Here is a 25040-nt window from a genome sequence, read left to right as displayed (position 1 = left end):
ATGAGATTATTGTCCATTCCTCCAGCAAGACTGCAACAATTCAGTCATATTTCCAGGTTTCCTTGGGTGAATACCATGTTTGGGGTCTGCCCATATGGTTTCTACAGGGATTTGGTCTAGACATGTGACAACCCCTCCTCATTCCCCCTTTGCTCAGTTTATCCACTCTAAAAAATAATTTAAATGAATGTTTTGGTTAATGTGGTAATTAAGGAGTTAATATTAATATATTTCCAACTTTAGACTGGCTTATTAACATGATGCTACATGGTTCATCATCCGATTTTACAATCAATAGGGTTTATCAATGGAGATTACACATTGTTTGTGTATTGAGATGTTGGAGCATGTAGCATCACATTAATACACCAGCCTAAAAGTAGTAACCATGTTAAAATTGTGTCTTCAGTCACCACAAAAACCCAAACATTCATTTTAATTAGTTTACGAAGGGGTGAAACAGAGAAAGGGGGAGATTATGGAGGGTTGTCAAATTTCCAGACCAGATCTCTGTAGAAACCAAATGGACAGACTAAAAGTACAATGGTATTCGACCAATTAAATCTGCAAATGGGACTGGATTGTTGCAATCTTGCTGGAGGAATTGACAATAAACTCAGGAGTAGTATACAGAAAGCTTATTGACAACTCCAACAAGTGAAAAAATAAAAGAAAAAAAATACTTAGGGTAATACAGGTACCACCATCATCAATTTTTGTTAGTGTATGTAAACTTCTGACCCACTGAATTTATCCAAACTGAAGTACGATCAACCATATATATATTTCTATATATTTTCTATTAAAAAAAAATACTCTTCGAAAGTCAAGAAGATACTATAACTACCCATCTCCATCAAAATAAAGGATCCCCAATGTTCTTATGGTGGCAAAAATCACATTTATATGTTTTCTCACCAGGTGTATGTAAACTTTTGGCCTCGACTGTATTTATATATAATCAACAGTTAACACCTCTTTGATAGAGGCTGAGCTGTTGATTTAAAAATGCTTCCAATTATTCCAATGAGTATACAAGCATAATTCACCTAACATTAGGTCAGTACAATGTAAAGATAATTAATTTTGAATTGCAATTCTAGGTTTTTCAATAAATTTCCTCTAATAGCATTACATCTACACACATGTAGCAAGGAGGCCGAGGTCCTGAGTGTGTACATCACCCAGAAATCAGGTTTACAAGACAGTGCAGCCAATAAAGGCAAAACTGAACTGCAAGGTTGTACAACATGCTTCATCCTATTTATGGGAATGACAAGCTTAATTCATTTTGGGAACTTGAATTACTATCAAAAAACAAAAACAAATAGTAACACATTTTAAAATGCTATAGCATGAAAAATCCCACATCCTGATTTTGTATCAAGACTAGACCAGGGGCAGACTAACAGTGTTCTAAAATTTGAAATCGATTATTAAAACTGAAGTGTAAGTTTGTGAGTTCTCTACATTGTACTGTATGACACGCTTTCAGATTTTAAGCAGGTTTGACTGACAAAAATCCAAAAATATAAAGTTTCAAAACAAAGGATGTTAAATATGTTTTCTAGACTGAAATTTAGTGTAAAATTAATTTCTGAAGTTGGAAATGCAAAATCTTGAACCCTTTTTGTGATACGGGTATTATGTAATATGGGTGTGCTTAAAGCTGTATGCAAAGAAAACCAAAATATCACATATCAGTCTTTTTTGCTTGTAAGGGCTCTTCAAAATCAACATAATTGCTTTTTTGAGATTATAAATTATGTTCTTTTGCAAAATTGACAGCTAGTATGTGTCTAAACAGCATTTTGGTTGAACGATTGCGCAATACTGGCTTATGATTGCACAATACCTTCTGAGGATTGTCACTAACTTTGTAAAAAAAAATAATTCAAAAGAAATATGAGCATTTTGCCAATTTTGTGAATTTTACCTTGTAGTAATATTTTCTGGGAATTACTCATTAACTTTTCAACCATATTGGCCTTGTAATTTTTTTTAATGAGCCCTCAAAATGGCAAATTTTTGTCTAAATTTTGGATGACAAAAATCTTTAAAAAAATATAAATAGAAAGAAATAGTTGAAATATTAAACAATTTATCCTATGCCCAAGTAGAGACTTATAATGGGCATAACTGATTAAATTTTCAAGCCTATAGGTCCTATACTTTGGCATACTTGCCCGTTTTGTAAATTTCTTTATTTTTTACACAAATTAAAAAATTAGGGAGTGGGAATAACTTTTTATCATTTTTTTATATCATTCTCCTCCCAGAAATACATTAAATTAGGCACCAAATTAAAGCTTATTAAATTCTGCATATTTTGGTATGTAAATTATTAATGTAGCCCCTTGGACTGAAGAGATATGATTTTTCAAATCAATTTTTTTGTCCGAAACTGCTAAATTTTGAAAGTCAATTGTCACAGGATGCATCATTTTTGAATGGCTGTTGCACAAAAAGTATGAAACCAATTTCAAAACAAATAAAAGAATCCATCAGACTGTTTACTGGGCTGATACAGAAACATTAAAAATGGCCATATGTATGCATATTGTTGAGCCTACAGGTATTTAAAGATAGGAAGTAAATTTTTTTGTCACTGAAAAAGTGCCGTTTTCGGGCAAAATTGGCCATAAATCCACGATTTGTGGCTAAATGCTGTATAAACAAGGTTTTGGACTAAAAATTCACAATCTACATCCATTTTTACCCTAGAAAACGTACTTTTGATGTATAGCATGGCTATAATTACTCTGCTGTGATTTTTTACACACTTTGTCAGTGAAACCTGCTTAAAACCTGAAATGGTGTCGTATATAGACTAAACAACTTCTAGTCAAAAAAAAATGTGGTAATAAAATATGATACCATACAATAATAATTATACCCTTGTGGTCACAAAGTACTCAACATATTGGGTGGTATATGTATGTTCGGCGCGAATGGGTGTCTTTTTTGTCCTTCCCAGATCTTCCCAATCGCTCCTAAGGTTATACTTTTTGATAATTTTGAAAAAAATTCAGTTCTTAAGGGTATACTTTTGGCCAAATTCCCGTTTTTAAGGCCCACATTTTCCAAAATTTTCTAAAGTTGTCTAAAATTTTGCCGAAAATAGAGAAAATTTGCGAAAAAACAAGTTCTTATGGACATCAGTTAAAATAATAAATGATCTCTTTAAAATTATTTAATTAAATTTTTCTTAGTATTTTGACCAGAACACTCTAACAACCTGGGTTTTGTTTTGTAGTGTTGAACAAAACTGGACTAGCTACAGTATAAATACTTGTTTCTCCTTTATCATATTGTTTGCTCTTGATCTTATTTGAGCAACAGTCCTTGAATGAGCCAGTTGCTCAACAACCCTGTCAAGAACAATCCTTGGAGCCATGACCTTTCTTTCAATGTAAACTGCAACGTTCTTACTAAATACCTCCAACTCCTTTTGTGACCATCGCCGTTTTTGCTTAGTACCATCTGAAAAAATACACAAGGTGATTTTTATAAATACACAAGGTGACTTTTTTAATTTGAACATCTGCCAAAAACAAACTAGAGCATCAGTGGTGCAAAAGCTCATCCACCTTATGACAATTATGTCACACTGGGCCAAGGAAATTAAAAAGGGGAATCCAGACTCTTTTTAACTCCCTAGTTAATCCTATGGATGGCGGCCATCTAATTCTTGGATTGTTGCTTATGGAGGGTGAGTAATGGTACCTCAGGCATTTTATGGCTGTACGTTCACACTTCGATTCTCATCGCAACAGAATTGCTAAGAAAATTGGCGCATCTGGCTCAGAGCAAGTCACAACACACGCTGCTGGAAACGCGGACATGGTTACCACATGAAATAAAATGCACACAAATGCACACATTATCTGTGCGAAAAGTCAATATTTAATGCAATAGCTATGGGCTTATTTACGAATAATAAATCTGGAGGTACCATAATTCTTCACCATGAGCGACAACAAAATGTTGGCAAATCCAGATTCCCCTTTTTAATTTGCTTGCATTTGGCACAACTCTTGTTCATGATCACCTACAATGCAGAATGCATTCAAATATTATAGGAAACACTCTGGAAAGATTCTGATTTACACTTTTTAAAACGAGAACTAGAACGTGACCTAAATAAAGAATAAGTGATATGGAGTGGAGATCTATATGGCTACATTATTTTGAAAGACGAGGACTTGTAGACCTAATTGTGGTCTTTGAAAAAAAAATCTGGCAAATGATGGGAGCGAAGTGACTAGAGTCTCGCCCCTCACAGGCGGGTGTCCAGGGTGGAGCAACGCCCTGGCGGGGATTGAGGGGGCAAACCCCACCCCCCCCCTCCTTAAAGCTCCTGGGGTTTAGCTGTATCAGAGATTAAAAATTGGGTTTCTGAGGCATATAATTTTTTTTTTCTAAAATCGTTTTGCATTTTCATTGCATGCAGCCCCTTGAAAGTTTATAAATAACATTTTTTAAATTTCAAACAAACACATACACGGTAAGTATCATGGCACTGCTGACATTTTCCTTATTTTGCGTAAGCATTCACTCGCAATTCTCTTATCGACCGTCTTTTCTGGCCATTTCCAGTTCCACTTTTCACAAACTGAATAATCAATTTCTTTCACCTTTGCCTTGTCCTTCCAATCTAAAAATTTTAGTTGAAATGCCATAATAATGCAATATTTATATATTGAATCAGTGGTAGCTGCAAAAAGTTACTAAGCGTTTACAGATCGAGACACCATTTTTGTTGTTGTTGAATTCATAGATCCCTCCTTTAAAGGAGTTTGACGAAGCCAGAAACAATACGGCCGACAGTATTGGACTAACAGGCAATATCGCTGTTACATCGACCAATCGAGTTTGCAAGTTACCTACAGTTGCTAGAATTTTTGAGGAATTGGGTGAAATTATATATAATTAGCAATCTTAATAAAACTCGTGCTATTGGGTGAAATTATATATAATTAGCAATCGTAATAAAACTCATGCTATTGGGTGCTACATGGGCTGTTGTTTTCCACCTAAATTGTAGGGATACACGTACATCATGAAAAATGACACCCTACCCCCCCCAAAAAAAAAAAATTTAAAACCAGATTTATTTCGATCTCAGAGACCACTTATTTCTGTTAAAAAAAAAATCTAGAAACCGATTAAATCGAAGAATCAGGCCTGGACGTGCAAGAATTGTGACTGTTCTACGAGTAATCGGTTGTTAAAACTCCCCGTTTTTCATTGAGGCTGGTTATCTTAGTGGTTAGAGCATCTGCCAAGAAAGCAGAATGTCTAGGGTTTGAACCAAATTAGGTAAATGACAGATAATGCCAACAATTACTTCAATCCTTTCCCATAAGTTTAGTTTTAAAAAGTACGTAATCAAAAATAATACTTACCATCTGACCGCATCAGATGTTTCTTTTTTTTCTTTCTTTCTTCATCCAAATCAATGTCTGAATCACAATCACTATCTGACACTATCGGACGCTTCTTTTTCTTTGACTGCATCAGACGCTTCTTTTTCTTTTCCATGCCAATGTCTGAATCAGATTCATCTGAAAACAAATACAAAAAAAAAAACTCTTACAATAAAGCTTTCGGTGACAAATACCTTGACTGTTTTATTGTAAGACATACAGACTAAGAGATGTAAATGACAAATAATGCATTGGAACATATGCAGCCATTTTGATTATTTACCATCTCCTTGACCTGGCTTGAAATGTTTTTCAATAGACCCCGGGATTAGACCCCAAACAAGTGTGTTGCGTTTGGTGCTCAATCCAGCTTGCAATGAAGATGTGTCCAAAATAGGTTAGACTAATAAAAGAGGTCTGGATATAGCAGCCATATTGGATTTATGCAAACAAAGAGTTTTCTGAATATTAATGGGAATGTCATTCTTTGTTTGAATAGCCATAGTTTTATCAATATGACCAGAAGTGGTATTCATTTTAAATAGGAAATTGTCGGTAGAATGGTGCCTTTCATTGTATTACATTGAAGGTTCAATCTACATTGTAGAGTAGCATATATTTTCCCTATCTTACATCCATCCCACTTGTAACATATACATCATCAATCAAGAAGATTACACACATTTTTGAAAACTGCTGGACCCAAGCCAGTTGGTACTGCCAGTGTACATGGTAGGTAAACAAACTAGGTTATTGTAAGTTTTCTAGTGCATGTCCTCGGATGTTGGTGTTTTCAAGTTCAAATATACATGGGGTGTGTTTCACAAAGGTCTACGATGCGTTACAAGTACTGTTAACTCATCGTACAATCTGCGAACTGATAGGCGATTCGCGAACTGTTCTTGAGAAAGTGTTCGTACGAGTCGTAGCTTAGTGAAACACGCCCCTGGTGTGTGTAATGTCCTCAGTTGCCTGTGAAAACACACACCACACACCCCCTCACACACACACACTACAGATGAAGATCCCTTTCCCAAACTTTTGAGTTTTAGTTTTACAAAGTAAATAATCAAAAATTACAATTACCATCAGGCAGCCTGAGACACTTCTTTCGCTTGAAATCTAGGTCAGAATCGGATGAATCTGGAGAAAAAAAACAACTTATGATTAGAGGTGGGCTATAGAGGGTCATATTTGGGTCATTGTCTCAGATCACCCTGAGCACCAAATAAAATAATGATTTTGATAGTCCCGATGCAATTTCTGAAGAAAAAAATGAAAAAGTGTGAAAATCAGGGTGCCCTGACGAAATATCCAAAATGGCCGCCAAATTGTCGAAAATTCAATTTTTGACCATAACTTTTTTTATTCTTTGTTCAATTTACTTGATTTTGGTGGCAATACCCTTTTTTTGGGGTATTGGGAGTCATTATGTGCAACTTTCATCTCACCACAGGTTTCCGTTTACCAGAAAATGCTGTTTTTGCTTAAAAATGGACTGCGAGGGCACTATCCTCAAAAGCACGTACTCAATAGTAAATTTTGGTTTTTACGTAATTGGTCATCATCAGGATTATCAACTCAATATATCATGAAGATTACATCTGTGGAACATTAACAGTTTCTTGTGGCATCAATTTAAAGTTTGCAAAATTCTCCCATTGAATTATACAGGGGTCAACAAACTTTGTATACTTAGGCCCGTATTCTGAAGTCGGGTTTAATTTAGACCATGGTCTAACTCTGTGCTAAAATTATGGGAAGCCAAAAATATCAAAAGTTCGTTTATAATGTTTGTTTCCGATGTTTATTTTGCTCTTTCCTAGTGCTTTAATGGTGAATAAAACCATTTTAAATATCATTTCCTAACATTTATGAATAATTTGTGATTCAAATGAGCTGATAAATTGTTTTTTACTGTTTGAGATTTGTGTCACACCTGGCTCTCCGTAGTTAAACCACAACTTTAAACCAGAGTTTAAATTAAACCCGAGTTCAGAATACGGGCCATAGGCTCCAATGCAGGATATTTTCATGACATAAAATGACCCACAATGAGAGTGCTAGTCAAATTTTCTGGAAGTGTTCTGAATGAAAGAAAGCCTTTACATTTTTTGTAATGTTTATGTCAACATTTCTATTGGGAAGACAGGGGCGGATCCAGGATTTTGAAATAGGGGGGGCGCCAGCAGCGAGGGAGCGAAGCGAGCGAGCGGGGGGAGGGTGTGGGAGGGGGATACCCCCCCTCCCACGGCAAGGACTTTTTCAAAAAATCATGTCCAATAGTCGTATTTTGAGAGCACCTTTAGAAGAAAAATGCACACTTAAATCACTAACTTCATGAATAAAAGACATATACTGACTCAATTAGGAGCTGGTTTCCAGTCACACACCGTATAAGCGGTCATTCAAAACATACATTTGGCAAAGGCTCTTCACTTGCTTGCATCGTGTGATTGAAACGTCAAATTTAAATGATACGAAACTGAGACTTGTAATCGATAAGTTCCGAATAATCCATTCTGTTTATTGTCATTTGTGTATTTACATTGTGTGTTTCAAACGAGAATTGTTTAGTCGTATGGCAACATGCATAAAATTTGGTTCTTTTTTCCCCAAAATGCACAGTAAATTGTTACAAACTACAGAAAAAAACGACATCATCTTCTGGTAATCAACCTTTTCCCAGAGGTCGTCCCCCCTAGATTTTTAAAACTATTTTTTTTTTTTCGATTTTGCTGGCAATTTTTTTTAAAAGATATATTGTAATCAGCAAACCTATAGATTATCAAACATTAAAAATGGGGTAAGGGGGGGGGGGGGTTAATGTCAAAATTTTTACTTTTTAACAATACACAATGTGTCCTCGGGACGTTTTTCCCCCGCACGAAAGTATTTTTTTCTCCCCCAACCCCCACCCCCCCCCCCGTCACATAAAATCTTCGCTCCTTACGCTGACATATAGCTGCCTATACACAGCAAACGCGGAGTAGGGTCGACTGGTGATTGAGAATATACAATTTTGCTCCTTGATCAGTGGCGTACCGTGGGTCACGGCATTGGGGGGGCACCAGTAAAAATTTCGGGTCACTTAGGGAGCGCTCAGTTGTCAAGTAAACTGACCTAATAGAGATATTTTAAGGACATGCAGTGCCATCAAACGGATATGTATCTCACTGATTAAATAATGTGAGCGCGAAGCGCGAGCTGAAAATTTTTGATATTGAGGGCTAAAAATTGACATTATAAGCAAATTGTTTTGTAATCATGATACTTTACTGTCTCGCTAAACAAACAATGCGAGCGCGAAGCGCGAGGTAAAATTTTTGTATATACTGACCCTAAACAAGGAAATTTTAAGGATTATATTTTAGAATCCATTAAGAGTATAAATATCTCACCATAGTCATCTAATGCTATTGCCATCCTTTGCTGATTTTGTTAGAATTACATCTAAACACAGTCATGAAGCACCTTTTGTAGTCATGTAATCATGATTATCATACGCATCTTACTAATCAAATACTGCAAGCGCAAAAGCGCGAGCTGAAAATTTAGGAAATATAGACCTGAAGAGGGGCATTGTAAGGGTTGTTTGTAGAAATACTCTAAGACCCTACGTATTTGACTAACCAAATGATGCGAGCGCGAAGCGCGAGCTGAAATTTTTGTATATATTGACCACAAACATGGATATTTTAAGGACTATAGTTACGAATCCATTAAGTCAGAGTATACACATCTCACCATAGTCATCTAATGCGAGTGCCAAGCGCTTGCTGATTTTGTTAAAATTACATCTTAACACATGGATCACTTTTTGAAGTCATTGTAATCATGATTATTATACGCATCTCACTAATGAAATACTGCGAGCGCGAAGCGCGAGCTGAAAATATAGGAAATTCAGAAATAAAGAGGGGCATTCCAAGGCTTGTTTGTAGGAATTCACTAAGACCTCACGTATTTCACTAACCAAATGATGCGAGCGCGAAGCGCGAGCTAAATTTTTTTATATTCAGATCAGAAAAATTGACATTCTAAGGACTGATTTTAGGAGTTCATGAAGAGCAGAAATCTCACCAATCCACTAATGCGAACGTTAGCACGGACAGGAAATGTTTTATATTAAGACCTTAAAATAACTTTCAGTAGTCATGAAAAAGAAGAATATATCCCTACTTATAACAATAATAGCTCTAATTGTGAGAAAATATATTATTTTGTTGTATATTGATTTGAAAACGGGAGGCTTTAGTACAGCAGGTATCTCGTTAAAAAGTCTATGCGAGCGCCAGGAACAATGAAGACACAATTGAGCAAATAATGTTTCATGAAGTTGTGAAAAAATGCTTCTTATGTTATATAATATAACACTATGATCAACAACAATTTCTTCTTTCCCCCACTACGTTTCTCTTCCTTTTTCCCTCGTTTTCTTCTTTTCCCCGTTTTTTTTTTTGGCCAGCCGATTGGGGGGCATGTGCCCCCCATGCCCCCCCCCCCCGTAGTTACGCCACTGTCCTTGATAATTCGTTGGAATGATTGCTTCGGCGAAACTTAGTTGGGGCGCCCTGGATAATATGCCTCTGAATCTACCAGAAAGTGTAAAAGTTAGTTTACATTAAATACAAATATGTCTGACCTATACATTTCAGTGAAAACGTACATGACCAAGGCAGAATGATAATGCTGTGCACGTGGCGCCCGATATAGGGCTTCATCTTTGAGTGAAGAATAATCTCGGGGATAGACATTATCATTCGCATCGTTGACACTTTCTCTCGCGATCTGTTACTTACAATTTACATGTATTTGCCATATTTTACCCACCCAATTGAAGACACATCACTCGATTTAGAACTGTCATTTCATGAAGGGTGTGTTCTTATACTTTACAAGTACATTCTATAGAACTTTACTATTCAAATGAGGACATCATTCTGTCATTCTGTGTAGAAAATATGTATTTTACATAGACGTATACGATTATAACAACCGGATAATTCACTTAAATTTTGAACAATTGATTTTTGTTCTTCAGAGTACATGTAATTTTAACGTAAAGGAAATTTGGCAGGAAAACACCGTTCAAGTATTATAAAGGTCTATAGTCAAACTCTGGGCTCCACATGCAGTGTGCAGGGGTGAAAATTATGACCTCTGTGGAACTCTCTATCAAAATAAAAGCCCAGGTCAATTTCCTGTATGTCACCGCGAAAGGAATATATGATAGAAATTAACAGCTGTACTCTCTCAATTAAATATTCTATCAGGAATTGATAATTATCTTCAGATTTGGATTCTTGTACACGAAAATGAAACCAAACAGTGTGTATATACCATGCTAAATAGAACTGGGTCATATTTTTAATCATGCCCTTTTTGGCTGTATCGAGTACATGTATATTCCTTCAGCCAAGGTCAATATCATGTAAGTCTGTTACTGCGAAAGGAATGTATGTTAGAAATTAACACCTGTACTCTCTCAATATAATACTCTATCAGACTATCAGGAATTGTTAATTTCTCAGATTTTGATTTTTTAAAATTTCTAATGTCCCTTTGACCAGAGTGAAATTGTATACGCTACTTTCAAAAACTGAGCTTAGGGCAAGGAACAGAGAATTGTGCGGGATTAAGGATTATGAAGCATGAAATTTCACACAGCTTTTCATAAGGGAAGGTTACATATATCTGATAATCATCAAGCGTTTTGAAAAGGATGATTATACCTTTGATAACTATGTCTTGCACCAGTCTTCGCACTCATTCAAGATGCCATTTTAAGATCAGCGTTCATAGCTCCACTCAAACAGCATCCCAAATCTTAAGATAGAAGACGATATTTATGATAACAAGACATTTAATGGTTTTTTTTGCAGAGGACCAGCTCTCAATTTACCCAAGTACACAAAAAGGAAACCAAACAGTGTATTATACCATGCTAAATAGAACTGGGTCATTTTTTAATCATGTCCCTTTTGGATGTATCGAGTACATGTATATTCCTTCAGCCAAGGTCAATATCATGTAAGTCTGTTACTAGTCTGCTGGGCAAACCCTTCACTCGAAATAAGGGTCTGAATGTGCAGCCTACTCATGAACAGCAAGTTTTGTATGTGCTAGTCTTTGCGTGGAGGCACACTTGTTGATCAAAGTTCCAATCAGGGTCTGTGCCTGCAGACTAGTCTGTTACAGCGAAAGGAATGTATGTTAGAAATTAACACCTGTACTCTCTCAATATAATACTCTATCAGACTATCAGGAATTGTTAATTTCTCAGATTTTGATTTTTTTTTAATTTCTAATGTCCCTTTGACCAGAGTGAAATTGTATACGCTACTTTCAAAATCTGAGCTTAGGGCAAGGAACAGAGAATTGTGCGGGATTAAGGATTATGAAGCATGAAATTTCACACAGCTTTTCATAAGGGAAGGTTACATATATCTGATAATCATCAAGCGTTTTGAAAAGGGGCAATTCCATGATTTGTTACGTTACACTTTATGGTCATTTTCAATCTAAGGTTGGCTTCTACATGAAGATGCTTTGATGTTATTTTTCAATTTTTGTAGTGTGAATACCTCTAGACAAAACCTACTTCACACCATCAAACAGAATCATGAGGCACATTTCAGTAAGGAATAACAAGAACTTTAATTTCGGTTAGTTACGTTATACTAAGAGGACATGAAAAATTGAGACATGAGTTTGTCCCAAAAGTTTGCTCAAACTAGGTTCAACTGAAACAAACTGTTACATTCATGTTATTGCTGGATAGATAACATGTCATTTGATATGAAGCATTTTAGGAGTAGCTTTATAATTTCCGACTGTAACAGCAAAAACCTGGTTAGTTACGTTACACCTTGTCCAACAATACAAATTTAAGATTTTTCCACATTTTTTGCAACTTATTTTTGAAAATTTTGTTTAATTAGATGTGTCATTATGGCCTTCAAATTATCCAACTGAAAAATATACAAAATACGCAGTAGTTTTCTGTCTAAGTCTAAAATACTGTGTGTAGTCCCATATATCTAATTTTTTGTATTGCTCGGATTCTCCTATAAGAAGACATTTGGGGTCAAATTTTTTTCTGCTGTGCAGGAGACCCCTTTGCATATACAACTTCTATATGAATTTTAACCAAAAATATTGACCTGAATTTGAGATAGAGCAAAAATAAAGTTTTGAGAAATGTCCAATAATTCATGGAATTGCCCAACCTTTGATACATGTAACTATGTCTTGCACCAGTCTTCGCACTCATTCAAGATACCATTTTAAGATCAGCGTTCATAGCTCCACTCAAACAGCATCCCAAATCTTAAGATAGAAGACGATATTTATGATAACAAGACATTTAATGGCTTTTTTTGCAGAGGACCAGCTCTCAATTTACCCAAGTACACAAAAAGGAAACCAAACAGTGTATTATACCATGCTAAATAGAACTGGGTCATTTTTTAATCATGTCCCTTTTGGATGTATTGAGTACATTCCTTCAGCCCAGGTCAATTTCCTGTATGTCACCGGGAAAGGAATATATGTTAGAAATTAACAGCTGTACTCTCTCAATTAAATATTCTATCAGGAATCGATAATTATCTTCAGATTTGGATTCTTGTACACGAAAATGAAACCAAACAGTGGGTATATACCATGCTAAATAGAACTGGGTCATATTTTTAATCATGCCCCTTTTGGCTGTATCGAGTATATTCCTTCAGCCAAGGTCAATATCCTGTAAGTCTGTTACCGCGAAAGGAATGTATGTTAGAAATTAACACCTGTACTCTCTCAATATAATACTCTATCAGACTATCAGGAATTCTTAATTTCTCAGATTTTGATTTTTTAAAATTTCTAATGTCCCTTTGACCAGAGTGAAATTGTATACGCTACTTTCAAAATCTGAGCTTAGGGCAAGGAACAGAGAATTGTGCGGGATTAAGGATTATGAAGCATGAAATTTCACACAGCTTTTCATAAGGGAAGGTTACATATATCTGATAATCATCAAGCGTTTTGAAAAGGTTGATTATACCTTTGATAACTATGTCTTGCACCAGTCTTCGCACTCATTCAAGATGCCATTTTAAGATCAGCGTTTATAGCTCCACTCAAACAGCATCCCAAATCTTAAGATAGAAGACGATATTTGTGATAACAAGACGTTTAATGGCTTTTTTTGCAGAGGACCAGATCTCAATTTACCCAAGTACACAAAAAGGAAACCAAACAGTGTATTATACCACGCTAAATAGAACTGGGTCATTTTTTAATCATGTCCCTTTTGAATGTATTAAGTACATTCCTTCAGCCCAGGTCAATTTCCTGTATGTCACCGCAAAAGGAATGTATGATAGAAATTAACAGCTGTACTCTCTCAATTAAATATTCTATCAGGAATTGATAATTATCTTCAGATTTGGATTCTTGTCAGATTTGGATTCTTGTACACGAAAATGAAACCAAACAGTGTGTATATACCATGCTAAATAGAACTAGGTCATATTCTTAATCATGCCCCTTTTGGCTGTATCGAGTATATTCCTTCAGCCAAGGTCAATATCATGTAAGTCTGTTACCGCGAAAGGAATGTATGTTAGAAATTAACACCTGTACTCTCTCAATATAATACTCTATCAGACTATCAGGAATTGTTAATTTCTCAGATTTTGATTTTTTTTAATTTCTAATGTCCCTTTAACCAGAGTGAAATTGTATACGCTACTTTCAAAATCTGAGCTTAGGGCAAGGAACAGAGAATTGTGCGGGATTAAGGATTATGAAGCATGAAATTTCACACAGCTTTTCATAAGGGAAGGTTACATATATCTGATAATCATCAAGCGTTTTGAAAAGGATGATTATACCTTTGATAACTATGTCTTGCACCAGTCTTCGCACTCATTCAAGATGCCATTTTAAGATCAGCGTTTATAGCTCCACTCAAACAGCATCCCAAATCTTAAGATAGAAGACGATATTTGTGATAACAAGACGTTTAATGGCTTTTTTTGCAGAGGACCAGATCTCAATTTACCCAAGTACACAAAAAGGAAACCAAACAGTGTATTATACCACGCTAAATAGAACTGGGTCATTTTTTAATCATGTCCCTTTTGAATGTATTAAGTACATTCCTTCAGCCCAGGTCAATTTCCTGTATGTCACCGCAAAAGGAATGTATGATAGAAATTAACAGCTGTACTCTCTCAATTAAATATTCTATCAGGAATTGATAATTATCTTCAGATTTGGATTCTTGTCAGATTTGGATTCTTGTACACGAAAATGAAACCAGTGTGTATATACCATGCTAAATAGAACTAGGTCATATTCTTAATCATGCCCCTTTTGGCTGTATCGAGTATATTCCTTCAGCCAAGGTCAATATCCTGTAAGTCTGTTACCGCGAAAGGAATGTATGTTAGAAATTAACACCTGTACTCTCTCAATATAATACTCTATCAGACTATCAGGAATTCTTAATTTCTCAGATTTTGATTTTTTTAATTTCTAATGTCCCTTTGACCAGAGTGAAATTGTATACGCTACTTTCAAAATCTGAGCTTAGGGCAAGGAACAGAGAATTGTGCGGGATTAAGGATTATGAAGCATGAAATTTCACACAGCTTTTCATAAGGGAAGGTTACATATATCTGATAATCATCAAGCGTTTTGAAAAGGATGATTATACCTTTGATAACTATGTCTTGCACCAGTCTTCGCACTCATTCAAGATGCCATTTTAAGATCAGCGTTTATAGCTCCACTCAAACAGCATCCCAAATCTTAAGATAGAAGACGATATTTGTGATAACAAGACGTTTAATGGCTTTTTTTGCAGAGGACCAGATCTCAATTTACCCAAGTACACAAAAAGGAAACCAAACAGTGTATTATACCACGCTAAATAGAACTGGGTCATTTTTTAATCATGTCCCTTTTGGATGTATTGAGTACATTCCTTCAGCCCAGGTCAATTTCCTGTATGTCACAGCGAAAGAAATGTATGATAGAAATTAACAGCTGTACTCTCTCAATTAAATATTCTATCAGGAATTGATAATTATCTTCAGATTTGGATTCTTGTCAGATTTGGATTCTTGTACACGAAAATGAAACCAAACAGTGTGTATATACCATGCTAAATAGAACTAGGTCATATTCTTAATCATGCCCCTTTTGGCTGTATCGAGTATATTCCTTCAGCCAAGGTCAATATCATGTAAGTCTGTTACCGAGAAAGGAATGTATGTTAGAAATTAACACCTGTACTCTCTCAATATAATACTCTATCAGACTATCAGGAATTGTTAATTTCTCAGATTTTGATTTTTTTTAATTTCTAATGTCCCTTTAACCAGAGTGAAATTGTATACGCTACTTTCAAAATCTGAGCTTAGGGCAAGGAACAGAGAATTGTGCGGGATTAAGGATTATGAAGCATGAAATTTCACACAGCTTTTCATAAGGGAAGGTTACATATATCTGATAATCATCAAGCGTTTTGAAAAGGATGATTATACCTTTGATAACTATGTCTTGCACCAGTCTTCGCACTCATTCAAGATGCCATTTTAAGATCAGCGTTTATAGCTCCACTCAAACAGCATCCCAAATCTTAAGATAGAAGACGATATTTGTGATAACAAGACGTTTAATGGCTTTTTTTGCAGAGGACCAGATCTCAATTTACCCAAGTACACAAAAAGGAAACCAAACAGTGTATTATACCACGCTAAATAGAACTGGGTCATTTTTTAATCATGTCCCTTTTGGATGTATTGAGTACATTCCTTCAGCCCAGGTCAATTTCCTGTATGTCACATCGAAAGAAATGTATGATAGAAATTAACAGCTGTACTCTCTCAATTAAATATTCTATCAGGAATTGATAATTATCTTCAGATTTGGATTCTTGTCAGATTTGGATTCTTGTACACGAAAATGAAACCAAACAGTGTGTATATACCATGCTAAATAGAACTAGGTCATATTCTTAATCATGCCCCTTTTGGCTGTATCGAGTATATTCCTTCAGCCAAGGTCAATATCATGTAAGTCTGTTACCGCGAAAGGAATGTATGTTAGAAATTAACACCTGTACTCTCTCAATATAATACTCTATCAGACTATCAGGAATTGTTAATTTCTCAGATTTTGATTTTTTTTAATTTCTAATGTCCCTTTAACCAGAGTGAAATTGTATACGCTACTTTCAAAATCTGAGCTTAGGGCAAGGAACAGAGAATTGTGCGGGATTAAGGATTATGAAGCATGAAATTTCACACAGCTTTTCATAAGGGAAGTTTACATATATCTGATAATCATCAAGCGTTTTGAAAAGGATGATTATACCTTTGATAACTATGTCTTGCACCAGTCTTCGCACTCATTCAAGATGCCATTTTAAGATCAGCGTTTATAGCTCCACTCAAACAGCATCCCAAATCTTAAGATAGAAGACGATATTTATGATAACAAGACGTTTAATGGCTTTTTTTGCAGAGGACCAGATCTCAATTTACCCAAGTACACAAAAAGGAAACCAAACAGTGTATTATACCACGCTAAATAGAACTGGGTCATTTTTTAATCATGTCCCTTTTGAATGTATTGAGTACATTCCTTCAGCCCAGGTCAATTTCCTGTATGTCACCGCAAAAGGAATGTATGATAGAAATTAACAGCTGTACTCTCTCAATTAAATATTCTATCAGGAATTGATAATTATCTTCAGATTTGGATTCTTGTCAGATTTGGATTCTTGTACACGAAAATGAAACCAGTGTGTATATACCATGCTAAATAGAACTAGGTCATATTCTTAATCATGCCCCTTTTGGCTGTATCGAGTATATTCCTTCAGCCAAGGTCAATATCCTGTAAGTCTGTTACCGCGAAAGGAATGTATGTTAGAAATTAACACCTGTACTCTCTCAATATAATACTCTATCAGACTATCAGGAATTCTTAATTTCTCAGATTTTGATTTTTTTAATTTCTAATGTCCCTTTGACCAGAGTGAAATTGTATACGCTACTTTCAAAATCTGAGCTTAGGGCAAGGAACAGAGAATTGTGCGGGATTAAGGATTATGAAGCATGAAATTTCACACAGCTTTTCATAAGGGAAGGTTACATATATCTGATAATCATCAAGCGTTTTGAAAAGGTTGATTATACCTTTGATAACTATGTCTTGCACCAGTCTTCGCACTCATTCAAGATGCCATTTTAAGATCAGCGTTTATAGCTCCACTCAAACAGCATTCCAAATCTTAAGATAGAAGACGATATTTGTGATAACAAGACGTTTAATGGCTTTTTTTGCAGAGGACCAGATCTCAATTTACCCAAGTACACAAAAAGGAAACCAAACAGTGTATTATACCACGCTAAATAGAACTGGGTCATTTTTTAATCATGTCCCTTTTGGATGTATTGAGTACATTCCTTCAGCCCAGGTCATTTTCCTGTATGTCACCGCGAAAGGAATGTATGATAGAAATTAACAGCTGTACTCTCTCAATTAAATATTCTATCAGGAATTGATAATTATCTTCAGATTTGGATTCTTGTCAGATTTGGATTCTTGTACACGAAAATGAAACCAAACAGTGTGTATATACCATGCTAAATAGAACTAGGTCATATTCTTAATCATGCCCCTTTTGGCTGTATCGAGTATATTCCTTCAGCCAAGGTCAATATCATGTAAGTCTGTTACCGAGAAAGGAATGTATGTTAGAAATTAACACCTGTACTCTCTCAATATAATACTCAGACTATCAGGAATTCTTAATTTCTCAGATTTTGATTTTTTTAATTTCTAATGTCCCTTTGACCAGAGTGAAATTGTATACGCTACTTTCAAAATCTGAGCTTAGGGCAAGGAACAGAGTATTGTGCGGGATTAAGGATTATGAAGCATGAAATTTCACACAGCTTTTCATAAGGGAAGGTTACATATATCTGATAATCATCAAGCGTTTTGAAAAGGTTGATTATACCTTTGATAACTATGTCTTGCACCAGTCTTCGCACTCATTCAAGATGCCATTTTAAGATCAGCGTTTATAGCTCCACTCAAACAGCATCCCAAATCTTAAGATAGAAGACGTATTTATGATAACAAGACGTTTAATGGCATTTTTTGCAGAGGACCAGATCTCAATTTACCCAAGTACACAAAAAGGAAACCAAACAGTGTATTATACCACGCTAAATAGAACTGGGTCATTTTTTAATCATGTCCCTTTTGGATGTATTGAGTACATTCCTTCAGCCCAGGTCAATTTCCTGTATGTCACCGCGAAAGAAATGTATGATAGAAATTAACAGCTGTACTCTCTCAATTAAATATTGTATCAGGAATTGATAATTATCTTCAGATTTGGATTCTTGTCAGATTTGGATTCTTGTACACGAAAATGAAACCAAACAGTGTGTATATACCATGCTAAATAGAACTAGGTCATATTCTTAATCATGCCCCTTTTGGCTGTATGGAGTATATTCCTTCAGCCAAGGTCAATATCCTGTAAGTCTGTTACCGTGAAAGGAATGTATGTTAGAAATTAACACCTGTACTCTCTCAATATAATACTCTATCAGACTATCAGGAATTGTTAATTTCTCAGATTTTGATTTTTTTTAATTTCTAATGTCCCTTTGACCAGAGTGAAATTGTATACGCTATTTTCAAAATCTGAGCTTAGGGCAAGGAACAGAGAATTCTGCGGGATTAAGGATTATGAAGCATGAAATTTCACACAGCTTTTCATAAGGGAAGATTACTATCTGATAATCATCAAGCGTTTTCAAAAGGATGATTATACCTTTGATAACTATGTCTTGCACCAGTCTTCGCACTCATTCAAGATGCCATTTTAAGATCAGCGGTCATAGCTCCACTCAAACAGCATCCCAAATCTTAAGATAGAAGACAATATTTATGATAACAAGACATTTAATGGGTTTTTTTGCAGAGGACCAGCTCTCAATTTACCCAAGTACACAAAAAGGAAACCAAACAGTGTATTATACCATGCTAAATAGAACTGGGTCATTTTTTAATCATGCCCCTTTTGGCTGTATTTGAGTACATTCCTTCAGTCAAGGTCAATTTCCTGTAAGTATGTTACCGCGATTGGAATGTATACATGCCTGTACTCTCTCAATTTAATACTCAATCAGGAATCATTAATTTTTCAAATTTGGATTCTAAAAAAAAAATGTCCTTTTGACCCGAGTGAAATTGCATACTTCACTTCTTTAACTTCAAAATCTGAGCTTATAGGCAAAGAACAGAACATTATGGGGGACAGCATTTTAGCAATTAATAAGTCTAATAATTGTTTTTTAAAAATCATATTTTCTGACCAAACTAAAGGATTAAGAATCATGGAATTACACACCGCTTTCTATATTGGAAGATTACATGTAACTGATGAACATCAAGTATTTTGAAAGGGATGATAATACATGTACCTTTTATCTTCTTGCATACATCTTCGCACTCATTCAAAATCCCATTTTAAGATAAGCGTTTATATACATGTAACTACACTATTACAGTGTCCCAAATTCAAAGAAAAAAAATGATAACAGGATGTTCGCTGTCACATGATTTTGATATCAAGGCATCAAGAACATCTTTCAAATTCTAACCTGGTCTACTGTAAGACCAACTACAGTAGATAATCACCAATAGAATACTGTAGGCCTACAAATGCAATAGGCTAAAGCCTAATTCATCTATGGTCAGTGCTCAAGATAGCCGGTATTGCATCAGTTTGCTCTAGTTTTGCAGTATTGCTGTAAAATAGGCTACTACATTTATAGACATATTCAACATCCCAGACCAATTAAATTTAGCCCCTTATACATGTACTTGCCTTAAGCAATCAATGTTGTTTATTTCACATCAAGTACCAATCAATTTAAACTTGGTTGTATCTAGTGGAGTGAGTGGTTGCTTTTAAGGGCAATCACGTGACTCGTATGGACCGAGTGGTTGTATCTAGCGGAGTGAGTGGTTGCTTTTTAGGTGCAATCACGTGACTCGTATGGACCGAGTGGTTGTATCTAGTGGAGTGAGTGGTTGCTTTTAAGCGCAATCACGTGACCTGTTTGGACTTATTAGACTGCACACGCTGGTAAACATTAAAATTGCAACCTTGTTCATAAGTATACAGTTTTAATTTATAGTTTAAAATTAGTAATTTTTGAAAAACATAAAAGCAAGGATAAAGTTAAACTAACGTACATTGGCAGTATACGAAATGAACAATGTAGTTGAAAATATATTGTGTCCGATTGTGTAGACATATATCCAAGGATAGAGTTAAAACTTGTGCAAGGTTTGCAGTACATTCATTGTGAGACTTAATTTGTATATACATTATGGGGACATATATATCCAATTGTGTGGACATACTATATTGTATAATTTGTATTCAAGGATACAGTCAAACTTTGATTGGGTTTGTACTTGGGCTGTGGTTGGCATGTTTTTTCTATACGTCGACATATCAATTAATATACTTAAAAAACATGTATTTTGTTGTATTACCCAAAATGTTTCAGATTTGGAATCTTCAGTCTCAACATCTCATATGCACCAGTTTTTATTGACATGTGAGGTACACTTAAGGAAAAATGGCCCCTGAACATTGCATTTTATGCCGCAGCACATACTTTTTGTAATATCGCGCTTCATGAAAACGAAACAGAGTTAGAATTTAATATTCACAAGTTTTTCTTTTCTCATAGGTACCTACAAATATACTATTAAAGAAAAAAAATCCATGGTGTAGGGTTCCAATGGTTCCTCGAGTTGGGCTTGAATGACCCAACAATGTTTCAATTATAATCCATAAATTTCTTTAAAACCACTCAAATTTGCTTGGTTAAAATTGACCTCAAACTAACTGCAAATACAAAATTGCTGACTGAAATTTGATTTTCGTGAGTGATTCACCCCAAATCGGGGGTTACATCTTTGAAATTGTCCCAAAATGCTTAGGAAGCACTCACAAAATAAAGCTAAGCAAGATCTGCACAAATGTACACCACTCACTATTAAAACTTCATTAAATAAGATTTTTCTCAGCACAATAGACAGTTTATATTCAATCATGGACTTATTAGACTGCACACGCTGGTAAACATTAAAATTGCAGCCTTGTTCATAAGTATACAGTTTTAATTTATAGTTTTAAATTAGTAATTTTTGAAAAACATAAAAGCAAGGATAAAGTTAAACTAACGTACATTGGCAGTATACGAAATGAACAATGTAGTTGAAAATATATTGTGTCCGATTGTGTAGACATATATCCAAGGATAGAGTTAAAACTTGTGCAAGGTTTGCAGTACATTCATTGTGAGACTTAATTTGTATATACATTATGGGGACATATATATCCAATTGTGAGGACATACTATATTGTATAATTTGTCTTCAAGGATACACTCAAACTTTGATTGGGTTTGTACTTAGGCTGTGGTTGGCATGTTTTTTCTCTCCATCGACATATCAATTAATATACTTAAAAAACATGTATTTTTTTGTATTACCCAAAATGTTTCAGATTTGGAATCTTCAGTCTCAACATCTCATATGCACCAGTTTTTATTGACATGTGAGGTACACTTAAGGAAAAATGGCCCCTGAACATTGCATTTTGTGCCGCAGCACATGCTTTTTGTAATATCGTGCTTCATGAAAACGAAACAGGGTTTGAATTTAATATTCGCAGGTTTTTCATTTCTCATAGGTACCTACAAATATACTATTAAAGAAAAAAACAATCCATGGTGTAGGGTTCCAATGGTTCCCCAAGTTGGGCTTGAATGACCCAAAAATGTTTCAATTATAATTCATAAAATTTCTTTAAAACCACTCAAATTTGCTGGGTTAAAATTGACCTCTAAACTAACTAACAAAATTGCTGACTGAAATTTGATTTTCGGGAGTGATTCACCCCAAATTAGGGGTTACATTTTTGAAATTGTCCCAAAATGCTTAGGAGGCACTCACAAAATAAAGCTAAGCAAGATCTGCACAAACGTACACCACTCACCATTAAAACTTCATTAAATAAGATTTTCCTCAGCACAATAGACAGTTTATATTCAATCATGGACTTATTAGACTGCACATGCTGGTAAACATTGAAATTGCAACCTTGTTCATAAGTATACAGTTTTAATTTATAGTTTAAAATTAGTAATTTTTGAAAAACATAAAAGCAAGGATAAAGTTAAACTAACGTACACTGGCAGTATACGAAATGAACAATGTAGTTGAAAATATATTGTGTCCGATTGTGTAGACATATATCCAAGGATAGAGTTAAAACTTGTGCAAGGTTTGCAGTACATTCATTGTGAGACTTAATTTGTATATACATTATGGGGACATATATATCCAATTGTGTGGACATACTATATTGTATAATTTGTATTCAAGGATACAGTCAAACTTTGATTGGGTTTGTACTTGGGCTGTGGTTGGCATGTTTTTTCTATACGTCGACATATCAATTAATATACTTAAAAAATATGTATTTTGTTGTATTACCCAAAATGTTTCAGATTTGGAATCTTCAGTCTCAACATCTCATATGCACCAGTTTTTATTGACATGTGAGGTACACTTAAGGAAAAATGGCCCCTGAACATTGCATTTTGTGCCGCAGCACATGCTTTTTGTAATATCGTGCTTCATGAAAACGAAACAGAGTTAAAATTTAATATTCGCAGGTTTTTCATTTCTCATAGGTACCTACAAATATACTACTAAAGAAAAAAACAACCCATGGTGTAGGGTTCAAATGGTTCCCCAAGTTGGGCTTGAATGACCCAAAAATGTTTCAATTATAATTCATAAAATTTCTTTAAAACCACTCAAATTTGCTGGGTTAAAATTGACCTCTAAACTAACTAACAAAATTGCTGACTGAAATTTGATTTTCGGGAGTGATTCACCCCAAATTAAGGGTTACATTTTTGAAATTGTCCCAAAATGCTTAGGAGGCACTCACAAAATAAAGCTAAGCAAGATCTGCACAAACGTACACCACTCACCATTAAAACTTCATTAAATAAGATTTTCCTCAGCACAATAGACAGTTTAGATTCAAGCATGGACTTATTAGACTGCACAGGCTGGTAAACATTAAAATTGCAGCCTTGTTCATAAGTATACAGTTTTAATTTATAGTTTTAAATTAGTAATTTTTGAAAAACATAAAAGCAAGGATAAAGTTAAACTAACGTACATTGGCAGTATACGAAATGAACAATGTAGTTGAAAATATATTGTGTCCGATTGTGTAGACATATATCCAAGGATAGAGTTAAAACTTGTGCAAGGTTTGCAGTACATTCATTGTGAGACTTAATTTGTATATACATTATGGGGACATATATATCCAATTGTGTGGACATACTATATTGTATAATTTGTCTTCAAGGATACACTCAAACTTTGATTGGGTTTGTACTTAGGCTGTGGTTGGCATGTTTTTTCTCTCCATCGACATATCAATTAATATACTTAAAAAACATGTATTTTGTTGTATTACCCAAAATGTTTCAGATTTGGAATCTTCAGTCTCAACATCTCATATGCACCAGTTTTTATTGACATGTGAGGTACACTTAAGGAAAAATGGCCCCTGAACATTGCATTTTATGCCGCAGCACATGCTTTTTGTAATATCGTGCTTCATGAAAACGAAACAGAGTTAAAATTTAATATTCGCAGGTTTTTCATTTCTCATAGGTACCTACAAATATACTACTAAAGAAAAAAACAATCCATGGTGTAGGGTTCCAATGGTTCCCCAAGTTGGGCTTGAATGACCCAAAAATGTTTCAATTATAATTCATAAAATTTCTTTAAAACCACTCAAATTTGCTGGGTTAAAATTGACCTCTAAACTAACTAACAAAATTGCTGACTGAAATTTGATTTTCGGGAGTGATTCACCCCAAATTAGGGGTTACATTTTTGAAATTGTCCCAAAATGCTTAGGAGGCACTCACAAAATAAAGCTAAGCAAGATCTGCACAAACGTACACCACTCACCATTAAAACTTCATTAAATAAGATTTTCCTCAGCACAATAGACAGTTTATATTCAATCATGGACTTATTAGACTGCACACGCTGGTAAACATTAAAATTGCAACCTTGTTCATAAGTATACAGTTTTAATTTATAGTTTTAAATTAGTAATTTTTGAAAAACATAAAAGCAAGGATAAAGTTAAACTAACGTACATTGGCAGTATACGAAATGAACAATGTAGTTGAAAATATATTGTGTCCGATTGTGTAGACATATATCCAAGGATAGAGTTAAAACTTGTGCAAGGTTTGCAGTACATCCATTGTGAGACTTAATTTGTATATACATTATGGGGACATATATATCCAATTGTGTGGACATACTATATTGTATAATTTGTATTCAAGGATACAGTCAAACTTTGATTGGGTTTGTACTTGGGCTGTGGTTGGCATGTTTTTTCTATACGTCGACATATCAATTAATATACTTAAAAAATATGTATTTTGT

At 34.9% G+C, this 25040-nt stretch overlaps 1 long non-coding RNA gene across 2 annotated transcripts in view; it reads right to left on the bottom strand.

Annotated features, from left to right (window-relative positions):
* Positions 1–1401: 1401 nt before the first annotated feature.
* Positions 1402–25040, bottom strand: part of LOC121425675 — a 33286-nt gene continuing 9647 nt past the window's right edge. For both annotated transcript variants that reach the window (XR_005971517.1, XR_005971518.1), the window contains exons 3-5: positions 6516–6572; positions 5409–5567; positions 1402–3483 (exon numbers count right to left, since the gene is read on the bottom strand). This is a non-coding gene — a long non-coding RNA (uncharacterized LOC121425675). The remainder of the gene's footprint in view (positions 3484–5408; positions 5568–6515; positions 6573–25040) is intronic.

This window comes from Lytechinus variegatus, chromosome 12 (genome assembly GCF_018143015.1).
Source record: "Lytechinus variegatus isolate NC3 chromosome 12, Lvar_3.0, whole genome shotgun sequence".
Classification (NCBI taxonomy): Eukaryota; Metazoa; Echinodermata; class Echinoidea; order Temnopleuroida; family Toxopneustidae; genus Lytechinus; species Lytechinus variegatus.
Note: the sequence above shows the minus strand (reverse complement) of the source record. Positions and strands in the feature narration are given on the sequence as shown.